Below are 15,237 nucleotides of genomic sequence, written 5' to 3'. Positions count from 1 at the left end.
CCCGTTTCAGGACACCTCTGGTCGTCATCGAAGGCAATCTCATGAGTCAGCGTTATGTCAATGACGTTTTGAGACCTCATCTGCTGCCATTTCTCCAGGCTCATCCTGAAATCGCAGTTTTCCAGCAGTATAATGCTCGACCCCATGCTGCTCACCTGACCACCAACTTCCTCCAGGAACAGGGTGTTGAAGTGATGCCTTGGATGCCTTATTCCCCTGACCTCAATCCCATTGAGAATTTATGGGATGAGCTTGGTCGACGTCTTGCATCGAGGAGATCAACGGATGTCAATTGACAAATGCTCATTCAAGGCTTGCAGGAGGAGTGGGACAGACTTCCCCAGGACCGCATCAGACGCCTGGTACAGAGCATGCGTCGGAGGTGTACAGCCTGCATCACAGCTCAGGGAGGACACACACGATATTGAGGACTGCTGTCATTCTATCCTTGACTGTTGGGAGTGTTGTGTCCATTCTTGTGCCATTTTGTTTTGACTGTGTTCAGGTGTGTGCCTTTGTGTTGCAGTGCTGAGACTGTTGTTGCACCACCCATTGTGATGTTCATGCTTTTTGCTTTTTTTGTGATTGAGGCAAGCTCTTGTTTATTGACATGTGTTTAGTAAATATAGCTGAACTTTACCTCTGTGTTCAAATATTTTTCATTTTTGTGTTGAAGATTTCAATGTGTCCTTCTAAAGATTTGATGTTTCTTTTGATGTCGAATATAACAAACCTTCTTGCCATGTGGTGTTCATAACTACCAAGGGTGGTGAATTTCTGCACAATTGTTTAAGAGGAAATAGTGTGACGGATAGACAAATGAAGCCGATTACAATAACCCCAGTTTTTTTGAAAAAGCATGGGGATAACGTGCTGCTGTTACACTCACAAAGTTATCAATTGAGGTGAATAGGAGAGCTAAATAGATTAATTGAAGGTCATTACTATTGAAATCGTGACGTTTGTAATTATGTCCAACAATTGCTGCGGTTTGCAATTGGTAAGGTCCAATTGCTAAGCTAATTGCTAAGGTCCACCTTGTTTGCAACAGAATTGGCTGTTCTGACCATCATGCGATATTTCACCAAACCAGTCAATGCGCAGGATGCTTGGCCACCACCCAAGATTGTAATTCAAGACAGCAGCTGCATGACTTTGAATGAACGGTAAGTGTTTGCCATCATTTTTTATTTTGTTTGAGTGAGGTAACGAGAGCTGTTTGTTCAGCATTCCATCGTGTGTTTTCATGTGATTAATGAGTGTTAATGCAACCTTATTATGACTCAGGGTTTGTACAGGGCCTGGACATGCATGGAAAAGCATGGAATTCATTTCACTAGAATGCAAGGGCTTTTTGAAGCATGGGTTTTTCGTTATTCACTTTTCACAATGGAATGTTGCAAAGGTTTTATTTATTTATTTTCAAATCGTTAAGCGCCTTCATTCTCAGCTTGGTTATTTATTTAGGTTGACGTGCTTCATCGGTGACCGTGGGACATTTGGTGACATCTTGCTCACATGTCGGTTGCTGCGAGCAGTTTTTGCATGATTCTCCTTGGCCACTTGTGGATTTAGTTTTAGTTTTCTTCCTTACGACAAGTTTGATTTTGTTATGGGTAGTGTGCAGGCTTAACTAATTTGAGACTAGCAGATATACCCAGCAAGTGTAATATTAGAGACTAGCAGATAATTATCAATTAAGATAATAAGCAGATAAACCTCCCCCTCAAACCTCCCTCCTCACCCCTCCCCCTCAAAATTCCCTTCTCACCATTTTTCTTCAATTCTCCCCTCTCACCCCTCCTCCTCAAAGTTTCCTCTTAACTCCTCCACAGAGCTGCCTCCTTCCCACTTCCTCTCCCTTCCAACTCATACCTCCACATCCTCCAGCCTTATACTTCACTCTGCCACCCCTCAAACAACACCTCACTGTGCCTCATCCCATCACCATCAAACCTTTTGAACTCCTCATCCTTCCCCTTCTCCTATCTCTCCTGCAATCTTCAACACACTGTCAACAGCTCTCCCTACCTTCCCCTCTCACCCCTCATCTTACCCGACCCCTGCCCACCCTTGTCCTGTATCCGATGTTCCCACTCCCTCTTCCTTAATAGTATGGACCTCAAACATCTGGGGCCTTCGCTCAAGCCTGACTGATCTCTCCATTCAGGTTGCTTCTGACAATCCAGACTTGATCTGCTCAACAGAAACTTTCCTCCTTCAATATGTCTCTGATTCCTTAATATCTCTTCCTGGTTACTCCCTCCTACGGTATGATAGACCTGAGCCTTCTCCTGGTGTTGGGGTGGCTATCTTTATCAAAAACTCTCTTCCTCACTCTCCCTGCACTGCCTGATCCCCACCACACCCCCAGGAGTACCTCTGGCTATGGCTTCCCTTCTGCTCCCACCTTTTGTTCATATGTGTTCTGTACCGTCCACCAAACAGTGATGACTCCATTCACATCTCGCTGTCTGACAACATGGACCAACTTCTATCCACTCATCCCAACTCTTTCTTCTTCATATGTGGTGACTTAAACTGTCATCATGCCAGCTGGCTGGGTGTGGGTACCTCTCACACCAGCCATGGCACCTCAGCAAAGGACTTCTGTGACTCACTGGGACTGACACAATCTGTCAATTTCCCGACCCGGATCTCAGTCAACAGTACATCATCTCTTCTAGCTTGGTTATGACTAACTTCCGTGCAAATGTCTGCTGTTCTTCTTCTACTCGAATCATTTCCTTCTTAAAGTGGATATCTCTCTGGCCATTCTCAGAGAGCCTCCTCAGCGCCGACGATTCTGGAATTTCACTCAGGCTAACTGGCACGGTCTGCAAGCAGCCATCAATCATCTGGACTGGTCTCCCATCTCCACTGCCTCTGATATGAACTCATCCTGAGAATTCTTCCAAAGTAAACTGCTCTCTCTCATGCACAGAGTTATTCCATCTCGTCTTCAGTTGTCTTACCCTTCCTCCCATCCATGGTACACTGAATCTTGTGGTGAGGCAGTTGCCCTGAAACAACTTGCCTTCGCCTCCTGGTAGGTAAATCCAATGGAAGGCAATCTCATTTCCTTTCACAAAGCCCGGAACAAGTGTGTGTCTACCCTCAGGAGAGCCAAGAAACATCATCTCTTATCCCCAATCTTATCTTATCTTCCCCAATCCAAAACCTTGATCTTTTCTACCCCTGCTAATTTCACCCCAAATCCACTTTTTTGAGGTGACTTTTGTCTTCTTTCCTGGAAGTCCTTGGTGTCCTTTCGTTTTATACCTATCCTGCCTCCCCCCAGGCCCTCTCCCTCCCACACATCTCCCGATGTCCCTGCTCTCAAATGTTGTGTTTGTGTGCTTCCTCCCCTTCTCTCCCCATCTTGGCGACCGCTCCCCTTGTTATATACTTTGTTTGCTTGTTTGTTTGATTTGTTTGTTTGATAAATGTTAGCTCTTTCACGAGCCTCGACTCTGTATACAAAAACAAAAAAAACAAAGAAAACTCTACTCTCAGGAGGGAACTCTCAAACCTGTCTCCCTCCTCCAAATCCTGGTGGTGTCTGTTCAAATCTGTTTCTGGTGTTTGTTCCCCATCCATCACCTCCCTAACCTCAAATGGCTACACAGCTGACTTCGCACGTGAAAAAGCTGAATGCCTCAACTCTGTGTTTGCCTCAAAATATTGTGTCCCAAACCCATTGCTCTCTGAACCCACCTTACCCAGTGAAACCCAACTGCTCCTGGACTCTGTGTCCTTCTCTCCTGACAAGATGGAGAAGTTTCTGTCAAACCTCGACTCTGATTCTGCAACTGGACCAGCCGGCATCATCCCACGGGTCCTGAAATCCTGCTCTGCCGCTCTTTCACTCCCTCTCTCTGTTCTCTTCACCCTATCCTTTGCTCAAGGTCATCTACCATCTGCTTGGAAATCAGCCAACATTACCGCTTTGCACAAAAAATGTGCAAAAACAGATCCTTGCAACTACAGACCAATCAGCCTTCTCCCAATAATCAGCAAGGTCATGGAATCCATCATTGCTTCTGATATTAAATCCTTCTTCTTCTCCAATGGCTTGATCTCTGATCATCAATTTGAATTCAGACCAGGTCATTCCACTCTGAATATGCTGCTTCTGCTGTCTCAACAATGGATGAAGGCCCTCAATGCCAAACAGGAAATCAGAGCTGTCTCCCTTGACATATCTTGTGCCTTCGATACAGTCTGGCAACCCGCTCTGCTCACCAAACACTCCTCTTATGGCATCGAAAGAAAATTCCGCGCATGGCTCCTCTCCGATCGCAGTCAACGTGTGGCACTAAATGGGTTTCTCTCATCTCCCCTTCCTGTTCAGGCTGGAGTTCCTCAAGGCAGTGTTCTGCGCCCTGTGCTTTTTTTATTATTCATCAATTATCTTTCTGACTCTCTGGAAAATCCTCTCTATCTCTTTGCTGATGACTCCACTATCTGCCACTCTATACCTCAACCCTCAGATCGGCAGACAGCAGTCTCTTCACTCTCTGCAGACCTGGACAAAATCACAAACTTGTCTAACAAGTGGAACAAGTCTTTCAATCCTGACAAATCTCACACTCTCACTTTGTCTCTCCGAAAAGACCTTCTGGAAAACCCTCCCATCTACTTTATGAACAAGCCTCTTGAAGAAGTTCTGTCACTCAAGCTTTTGGGCCTCACTATCAGCCATGATCTTTCCTGGGAAAACCACATTTCCAAGCTGGCCTCCAAAGCCAGTCGCCGACTGGGCATTTTCCATCGTGCGAAGTCCTTCCTTGGCACCTCTGAGCTCCTCACCACATACAAAGCTTTCATCCGCAGATTGATGGAATACTGCTCTCCCCTCTGGGCTGGTGCTCCTGCCTCACACCTAGCTCGGCTTCAGGCGGTTGAAACCAAAGCATTCAGGATCATTGGAATCTCCCGTGATGAAGCTGATTCTGAGGGCCTTTCACTCTCTCACATCAGGCAGGTTGGTGGTCTTTCTGTCTTCTACGGACTCCTCTCCGGCCTAGCCCCCCTGCTGTGCCTGTGCTCTGTCCCCCCCAAATATTCCTGCGGGATGCACAAGAACTGCCAGCAACCCTCTTATTGTGAAACTACCAAAATCAAGAATCTCTGCTGACCTTCACTCTTTCATTCTTCTTTTTTTCCCACCTCTGGAACAAACACCCTCACTCTCTTCAACCCCACTCCTCCCTCCAGGTCTTTAAAACAGCTGTTCATCTCTTTTCTTCCCCCATCCAAAACCTTGATCTTTTCTACCCCCGTTAATACACAACAAAACCACCCCTTTCAATCTCCGACTTAATTCCTGAAATTCCTAGTATTGTCAATTTGTTTTGTCCTGTGTACCCCTTCCCTCCCTCTCCTCCCCCCCCTCCCCCCAGCCCTCTCCCTTCCACAGATCTCCCGATGTCCCTGTTCTCTCCTGTTGTGCTTGTGTGCTTCCCTCCCTCCTCCCATTTTGTCTCCCCCTCCCTTTATTGTTTTATGTGTCCGTTTATGTTTTTTGTGTTGTATGTGCTAATGTGTGTTTAATATGCTAGCTCTTACATGAGCCTCGATCTTGTATACCAAAAAATAAAATAAAATACAAGAAAGTACTGGCGATGGGATGAAATGGCACTTGATAGGATGGGAGGGCCACATAACAACACCACCATCAGTTCAACAACAACCATCCCGTGAGAATTGTGTTTTAACCCCTCCCCCCCCCACCACTCCCCACAATGATATGCCATAACGTCATCTAGCATTGCAATCGCTGTGACAAAAGTCCACTTTTGACTAGGATAAATAAATAAAAACACCTTTAGAGGCCATTTTCCCCCGCATAGCGGGGGTTGGCCTTTTTCGGGCACCGTGGTTGTTGTTGTTTTTGTTGGTCCCCTTTTTTGACGGATGAACAGAGTAATATGAGGAAGTACATTTTGGATGCTATAAGCAGAATTTTAATGCAATATTCACCTTGCCCACAAAATTTGATGACTCTATGTGCAAAGCAGTGAGAGGAGATAGCAAAGTATTGGCACAGGCATCGTTGTATTATTTGTATAGATTGGGCATCATTAAAGAGTTAAATGTGGGTTTATCTGATGGTGAATTGTTTGAAGAGTTGTGACATCTGTATATATTTACATCCGAATTACTCTTCTCTAACCGCCCATACTGATGGGGAAAAGGGGGGGGGGGGTGGGGGTGAGTGTATTTATTACTTTGTCAGTTATTTTGTTGAAAGTGTCCTCGTAAAATCAACTTCGGATTGCCTGAATGTTATTTGTAACTTAAGGCATTAAATTCACCTTACTTACTTGACTTGTTTATTTGGTCTGACTATGGCCGCTGCCAAAGAGCAAGATGAATTTTTTTTTTTTTTGTATACTAAATCGAGGCTCGTGAAAGAGCTACTTCACAAACATTTACTTCACAAACAAATCAACCAGACAAACAAAATATATAAAAAGAGGGAGCGGAAGACAATATGGGGAGAGAAGGGGAAGCACACAAACACAACATTTGAGAGCAGGGAGATGTGTGGGAGGGAGAGGGCTTGGGGGGAGGAGGCATGGGAAGGGGGGTGGGGGGGTGGGAGAAGTATAAAACACAACGACACCAAGGACTTCCAGGACAGAAGTTGGTATTTCAAAAAAGTGGATTTGGGGTGAAATTAGCGGGGGTAGAAAAGATCAAGGTTTTGGATGGGGGAAGATAAGAGATGGTGGTGAACAGCTGTTTTAAAGACCTGGAGGGTGGAGTGGGATTGAAGAGAGTGAGGGAGTTTGTTCCAGAGGCGGGAGAAAAGAGGAATGAAGGAGTGAAGGTGAGCAGAGAGTCTTGATTTTGGCAGTTTAACCATAAGAGGGTTGCAGGCAGATCTTGTGCGACCTGTAGGAATATTTGGGGGACAGAGCCCAGAGAGAGCTGGGAGGGGCAAGGCCAGAGAGGAGTCGGTAGAAGACGGAAAGACCACCAACCTGCCTGCGGTGAGTGAGTGAAAGGCCCTTGGAGTTAGCTTCATCGCGGGAGATTCCAATGATTCTGAACGCTTTGGTTTCAACAGCGTGAAGACGAGCTAGGTGTGAGGCAGGAGCACCAGCCCAGAGGGGAGAGCAGTATTCCATTGAGCTGCGGATGAAAGCCTTGTATGTGGTGAGGAGCTCAGGTGTGCCAAGGAAGGACTTCGCACGACGGAGGATGCCCAGTCGGCGACTGGCTTTGGAGGCCAGATTTGAAATGTGGTTTTCCCAGGAAAGATCATGGCGGATAGTGAGACCCAAAAGCTTGAGTGACAGAACTTCTTGGAGAGGATTATTCAGAAAGTGGATGGGAGGGTTGTCCAGTCGGTCTTTTCGGAGAGACATCGTAAGAGTGTGAGATTTGTCAGGATTGAAAGACATGTTCCACTTGTTTGCCCAGTCTGTGATTTTGTCCAGGTCTGCAGAGAGTGAGGAGGCTGCAGACTGCCGATCTGAGGGATGAGGAATGGAGCGACAGAGAGTTGAGTCATCAGCAAAGAGATAGAGAGGATTTTCAAGAGAGTCAGAGAGATCATTGATGAAGACCAGAAAAAGCACAGGGCCCAGAATATGCAGTAATAATATGATTAATATCAACAAAATGTCACATACTAATAACTGGTTATTGATGCTTTTTTAGTAACTTACTATGACTTGTTTCTGTTGGATGTTTCAAGCTTCACACTGCTGTCCATTCGAAATGTTGTACTATGCCTGCCAGTCAACCCAAAAGCTCAGTGTGGACACAAGAATGCTTTTTGGGATGTTCACATTTCTGGATTCGTGACCAGTGTGAAGCCAACGCAAAGGGTCTTATTTTCGGTATGAGCTTTGACACGAGGAAGTTGTGTGAACAAGGGTGTTTTGCATTGCTTGGGAATTGTACCGTGCTGGATTATTCAGTTTTGGAAACAGTTTTATGGAAGTGATCCTTTCAAACAGCTCACCTACGTCTGTGTCTTCTTCTTGAGCATGTGGGGGTATCTTTCCACTTATACTCGATGTTTAATTGCAGGACGACTTTAGAAACTTTCAACCCAGCAAAGGTGCAATGCGCAAGAGAAGGTGGAAGCGCAACAGAAGGTTGAGGCGCAAGAGGGCGTTGAGGCGCAAGAGGGCATGGAGGCGAAGGAAATTGTTTGAGCCACATTTGTGGTGGCTTCAAGGTAGGTTCATATTACTGTCTTCTATCTAACACTTCTGTCTGAAAGTCTGAATTTAGCAGTGACACAGTTAAATCACACCTTGCCTTATTGATGTGGAAAACAAGGCTCTCAAAATCATTAGGATTTCCCATGACGAAAGCTGAGTGTCTAGGCCTGTTCCTCTTAGATTGCAGAAATGTTGGTGTCATCTCTGTATTCTACCGCCTCCTTTTTGGTCTTGCACCCTCTGCCCTCTGTGCTCTTTGCTCCAGCGGATGCTCATTTTAGACGTGATTTTGTGGCCAATCATAAGTTTATACACAGGTAGTTTCATATGGTCGATACAAATGCAAGAATTTCACAATACAAAACCATGAAACATATTGTTCAATAGATTAGAGACACTGAAGAACCACCTTTAGAGGCCATTTTCCCCGCGGAGCAGGGGTTGGTCCTTTTTGGGCACCGTGGTCCCCTTTTTGAAGCAATGTTTTACGGCCGGATGCCCTTTCTGCCACCAACCCTGTTAGTCGCCTCTTGCGACACATAGGGAATTACCAGTGCACTGGTACTCAATTTGCCGACCTCAGAAAGATGACAGGCTGAGGGAACCCTCCTGGCATTAATTCAGCGATCGACCGGGATTCGAACCCAGGATCCTAGGATCCCAAGCCGGCACCCTTACCGCTAAGCCAACACTGGAAGTGTGAAAAACCAAATTAAAGGACACGGTGGTCAAAACCCTTCAGTGAGAACATCCGACAAGATAGAGGCTGCAAAAGAAGCTTTGCAAGCTTCTCTGAAAAGGTCGATATTCCGACTTGCATAGCTGGTGGGAACGTCTCGCACGACCATCGATAGAATCGTAGATGACAATCTGAAACTGCATCGTTCAAGATACAGTTGCTGCAGTACCAGTCCGAAAGAAACTAGAGAGTTCATAGAACACGATAGCTCATGCAATGTTCAAGTATATATTTCAAATTTAATGAAACAAATTTTTTCAAGATAGTTTAAATAAATCCAAAAATTTGGCATGAGTAAGCAGTTTTATACACCACCCTATATAACATGTCTAAGCACTGCTAAACTGGAGGTTCTTGAAAGTGTAAAGAAGGCGATTTGTGTTCTCCAGTGTTCAAGTATATAATTCAATTTAAATAATATAAAGGTTATAAAAGTTGTGTAAAAAAAATTAATCCCAGGGTTTATCCAGTGTCTTTTACACCACCCGATCTAACACGTTACATTCGTTATTTGTGCCTGTTGTTTGTGTCCTTTATAACGTCCTTAAAAACAGTAAGTTTCCTGTTTGAGTGATTTTCAATTTTGTTTGCTTGCCAGACAGGCAGACAGAGTGAAAAACTTATCTCACTCCTCTCTGCTTGTGTGATCTGGAAGAATTCAGAGCAAAAGTCCTGTTCAATGGCAGGTGTGTCTTCCGATTCATGTTCCGATTTGTGTTCAAAATATAACATTCAATTTAAATAAGCTGTTACTCGATCATAAACTGATAAGACAGAGAGACAGACAGACGGATGGATCTGAACCAATTGCTTAACCCCGCTTTTCGCTTCTTGTGCGCTGGGTAATAAGAGGAAGAGTTTCAAATTTTGCACCGCCATTGCTCAGCGGATCGAAGAAGACCAGGATTTTTTTGACCACATCTTTGGTGTATGATCCCTCAAAGACCCACCAATGGGTGATCCCTCAAAGCTAAAGTCTACGAAAACAACCCACACACACTGAAGAGTTGAAAAATAACATCAGATGCAAACCAGCTCTAGTTCTCAGCTGAGTCATCGACAACTTCATGGTCTGTGTGGCAGCTGTCATCCAGAGACCTGGTCCTTTGATTTTGCACGTCATCAACTACTAATGATATCGCTCCTTATTGCTTCTTTTTCACTATGATAAACAAAAAAAATCGGTAATCCTGTGTATTATGTAGACATAAACAAGCAAAAATCAACCAATAATATAAATATTGGAGTTAAATAAAACGTTGCACATCATTTTGGACCACCCTGTCTATATGTGCTCAGATGTATTTGATCATTTCCACCTTTTTTCAACAAACATTTGTCTTTTTTTCCCCTTTTTTTCATGAACTCTGCAAATTAATATATGCCTTGATATACTACTGTGTTCAAAAAGTATCCGACCTTTATTTTTCGTGCGTAAAAAAAAAGAAGCTAGGGAGGCGTTGATTGGTGCACGTATGTAGGCGATCCTAATGCGCACGCGTGAATTTTTTCCCACCTGCAGAAGCTGTCATTCGACGGCAGACCGCCGATGAGTGAGGACATGTAAGTGAGCGCCGTCGGATTTTCGTTTTTGACAAAATGACGGAAAAACTTGAACAACGCTACTGCATCAAATTTTGTGTAAAGCTTGGCGATTCCCAAGTGGAAACGATCCGCAAGATTCAACACCGTTCATTCCATTATGAAGGAGGATTTGGGCTTCAGGAGAATCTCAGCGAAGTTTGTACCAAAGCTGCTAACGATTGAGCAGAAGCAACTCCGTTTGGAGATCGCACAGGACATGCTGGAGACTGTGAACAGCGATCCCAGCTTCCTCAACACAGTGATCACTGGCGATGAGTCCTGGGTTTATGGGTACGACCCAGAAACCAAGTTGCAGTCATCACAATGGAAGCATCCAACATCCCCGAGGCCAAAAAAGGCAAGGCAGGTCCGCAGCAATGTCAAAGTCATGCTGACCATCTTCTTCGACTCCAGAGAAGACATCATGCGCTGCGGAATGCGACGGACCAGCTGCACGCCATCCCAAAAGAGGCGTTCCAGCGCTGCTTCCGACAGTGGCAGAACCGTTGGGAGAAGTGTGTGGCAGCCCAAGGGGACTAATTTGAACGAGATTATTATAAAAAATTTTTTATCTGGATGCGAGTATCTTTTATGAACAAAGGTCGGATACTTTTTGAACACACTACGTAGCGTTTTAGTTCTTGGTCCAGTGAAGTCTGGACTTTGGGTGTGATTGTTCACCTTCAGTTTGTCCACAGCACTGACAAAGTATGCCATTAGCAGCACCAGACAGTGATTGCAGATTGGGTTTCTGAACTTATCCCACCATTTGGAATACACCTTGCTGTATAATGTTGCTACCTCTGCTGGCGCCATTAATTTAGCAGTTTATTGTCAGATTTAATTTCGTTGAGAAGGTAACAGCTTGGAGGTAAGCATGCTACCAGCTTAACTTTCCTCTGCCTGGAAATGTTTGCAAGATTGAGTAAATGTGTTTTTTTTTTTTGTCTGTAGGGAGATGTGTGTTCGTGGATGGAGCATGGTGATGAGGGTGGAGAGGGAGGTGGGTGGGCAGTGGATGGGTATTTGTATTGTAAGCATCATCTGTAGCACGTAGTAGGTCGTTCTTTATTTTCATGTTGGGCACCATAGGCAGTAGGGGGCGCCCCAAGAGAAGGCCAAGAACATGTAGGTTCCACGGTCACAGCACAGTGTTAAAAAATTGGTTTTTAATGCAATATGTAAGGGAAAATTTAATTTCTATTAAATTTCATAAGATTTCATAAGAAGTAATTAAATAATTATTTTATTTATATAATTAAATTTTATTTATCTTATTTAAAAATTTTAAATAATTTTAAATGAAATAATTCCATAAGAAGGCTTATGAAGTGGGAGAAACCTGAATGGTTGGGGAGGGGGGGGGGGTGGGGGTGCTTGGTGATGCCAACACAGTTACCTGTATTGTAATGAGCAAGGTGAGATAAATTGGCATGAGGATTGTGATGGCAATACACCTGTTTCTTTGCACACTTGTAATGTCTGGCTGGGGTGAACTGTTTAAAGGGGTTCAGGTGGGGGCAATAATTAGTACGGAATTGTCGAATCATATGGCAAAACATATTTCCAGTGGTTGGAAAGAATAACAGATGGCGAGGCAGAGGTAATGGGGGACTGGTGGGAGTGTGGTAAGTTGAAGAATGCTTTGAGGAAATGAAAAGTTTACAAAATGAATTTTGGATTGTCATTTGTTTTTTGGATTTAATGGAGCTGGCTTTTTGGTTGGGTGGTTGAAGACTTCTCCACTGGATTGTGCCATTTGATTTCAGTGGTTGCTTGCTCTTTCCAACCTTACACCGAGCAAGTGTTCGTATGCCAACCATTCCTTAACCATGAGTTGAAGGAGCCCTTCGTCCTGCAGTGGGCTGAAATAAGCTGGTTTGCTTTTATTTATTTATTTATTTCAGGAGGTGTAATATTTGCAAACAGTGCTGATGAACTGTCTAGCTCTAGCCTGGATTTGAAATTTGACCAACCTATAAACTGTCACTCACCATGGTTTTGCATGCAGGTCGAGGCCTCAGTGTGCATCGTGGATGGACGTTATTCTGTGTTTTGTCTGCTAGCTATAGTTGGAGGATGTTCAAGAGTTGTCGAGTTATCGCCAACACCCTGAACAAATTACAAATTCCTGTCTTGACCGATTGCTGGGAAAGCAACGGCAAACCACCCAGCATAACTTGTGCTGAGAGGCCTCTTCAGCAAAACCTACACTTTGTCTAAAGCATTCTATATATGATTGTTTGGATGTTTTCAAGAAACCCAAAGCAAATACAATCAAAGATTGCAGACCCTCACCAGGACGTGTGTGGTTTTGTCCTTTGGGTCCTTGGGATCGTTTGGGGCTTTTAGTCCTTTTGGTCTTCGAGCAGGGTCTTTAGGGTATTATTTTCAGGGTCATTTGGGCATTTGGAGTCTTGTGGGTATTTTGGGTCGTCTGGGTCTTTTGGGTCTTCAGGGTATTTTGGGTCTTCGGGGTCATTTGGGGTCTTTAATGGTCTTAAAGGGTTTTAAGGTTCTTAAGGGTCTTCGAGTTTGAAAGAGTCTATGGGGTCTGAAATGGTCTTCGGGGTAATAAAGGTTTGAAAGGCTCAAAAGTGTTTTTAGAGTCCAAAGAGTTTTAAGGGTCTTTGGGTATTTGTGGGTCTTCATGATCCTTAGGGTCTTCGTGGTCTTGATACGTCTCAGGGTTGCAAAGGTTTGATGGGGTTTTAAGGGTCGTAAAGGGTGTTAGGGTTCTAAAGGGTTGAATGTAATTAATCCCACATACTCACCTGTATGGACAAACAAACAAACTGACAGACAAACAAACAAACTGACAGACAAACTGACAGACAAACAAATGGACCCAAATGCAATACCCTCTCCTCTGGCGAGGGTAACTAGAAAGCATCTGAAAATGCAAACCCCATCCACGTCCGCTTTGTATTCAGACTTCTTTCGTATGCTAAACATGACGAAAACAGCTAAAAAGAAATTGACGATTTTAGGCGACGCTGACCTTTTGATCTCAAAAGCAATATGGTTCAGTGGCACAATATGCAAACCCTGCTCAAATTTCAAGTCAATCCTATGAACATTGATGATTTTATACATCCTTGACCTTTGACCTTTAGATGTAAAAAAACAAAAACCCCCAATCTGAATATAGCTTTTGATTGAACCAATTTGGTGATCCAATGTGCAAATTCTTAAAATGTCAGGTCAATTGGATGAACATTGATGATTTTGTGACATTGACCTTTGACCTTGTGAACAAATTCTTCGTTTGTCTTTCCATATTCTCAAAATAAAGCTTTGCTGAAAATTTCATGACAAATCCTCAAATGGTAAATAAGTTATGGCCTGGACAGACAGCCAGACACCGCACACGCACCTGTACACGCACCTGTACACGCACATGCACACGCACACGCACACACACACGTGATTGCAAAACCAAGACCCCCGCACAATAAAGATAAATCAAAGATTGCAGACCTGCCTTCACAATGGCTTTGTTTGTGTAGTATATTTTGTGTGGCAAATAAACGGAAGGATGTACTAAATGAAAGGCCGTTGATTGCAAATGAAAGGTTTAAATGATGTACGGTAGTTCTTAATGTGTAACGGTCAAAGGTCTGAAAAGTTGTAAAGGAGATCTCGCGAGATCTTGGAGACGGTGGTCAGGGGTTTTCGACGGTCCACGTCACTCCACACGGTCTCCACGTTTTTCAAAGTTAAGTCTGTTCACAATTGTATTTTGTCGAAACTGTATTTATCGTTCGGTGTGTGAACTTATAGTGTCCCCCTTGGAAGTTTCTCGGTGTTTATCTTTCATATATTAATCGTTTGTTTGCCGCGTCGCGAGCAAGGCCTTGCAGCCTCAGGCTTCCCCCGTCGAAGGTTGTTCCTTCCTTTGCTGTTTTACGAGCTTTTTTGATTTCCCCTTCTCCACCAAGCTTCACCAAACATCTACTATTTGTCTAACGTTGTAACCCCCACACCCCCCCCCCCAAAAACAAACAAAAAAAACTTTTATTTCCCTTTCTCCTCGTGTGCTTTTGCCTCTGCCCACGTGCGCTGTCTCGCCCCGCCCCCATTTTCCCCTTGCCTTCCACCTTTTGCCCTGTTCAAGTGACTCGTGGTCGTCGCTCTAGGCTTCCTCTCCCCATCGGTATTTTTGTGAATATAAGATTGTTCTTCACAGTTCTGTTTAAATATGTTTCAACTATCCCCTTCAGTGTTTTATTCAGTGGTTTATTACAACATGCTGTTTTTCTTCTTATTTAAAAGGCTCCTTTCAATTTCCTCTTTAACTCATTCCATTTCAAAAAAATATTCAATCTCTTATGATTCCAAATCACTCCATGCTCTAAATTCTCATTCATTCCATCCCTCCTCCATCGTTCTTAAACGAGTCACTAACTTGAAAATCACAACAAACCCAATTTGATATATATGTATCTTTCATTAATCATCCACTTTCTAAACTCCCCCCTTGCCCCTCCCCTTCAAATCTCCCCCCCAACCATCCCTCCCAAATTCTCCCTCCTCCCACCTCCTTCTCAAAGCTGCCTCCTCCCCACTTCCTCCCCCTCCTATGTCATACCTCCACCTCCCCCAACCTTCAACTTTCCTCTGCCCCCCCTCAAACAAACTCTCACTGTGCCTCATTCCATCACCATCAAATCTTTCGTCCTCCTCATCCTTCCCTTTCTTGTAACTCTTCTGTAATCTCTGACACAC

At 44.1% G+C, this 15,237-nt stretch overlaps 1 long non-coding RNA gene across 1 annotated transcript; it reads left to right on the top strand.

Annotated features, from left to right (window-relative positions):
* Window positions 1–1,120: 1,120 nt before the first annotated feature.
* On the top strand, window positions 1,121–8,193 carry LOC137412176 (uncharacterized). The gene is made up of 3 exons (XR_010981684.1): window positions 1,121–1,166; window positions 7,712–7,856; window positions 8,050–8,193. It is a non-coding gene; the product is annotated as an uncharacterized LOC137412176 (long non-coding RNA).
* The last annotated feature ends 7,044 nt before the right edge of the window (window positions 8,194–15,237 follow it).

This window comes from Myxine glutinosa, unplaced genomic scaffold (genome assembly GCF_964187855.1).
Source record: "Myxine glutinosa unplaced genomic scaffold, kmMyxGlut1.1 SCAFFOLD_399, whole genome shotgun sequence".
NCBI lineage: Eukaryota > Metazoa > Chordata > Myxini > Myxiniformes > Myxinidae > Myxine > Myxine glutinosa.
Note: the sequence above shows the minus strand (reverse complement) of the source record. Positions and strands in the feature narration are given on the sequence as shown.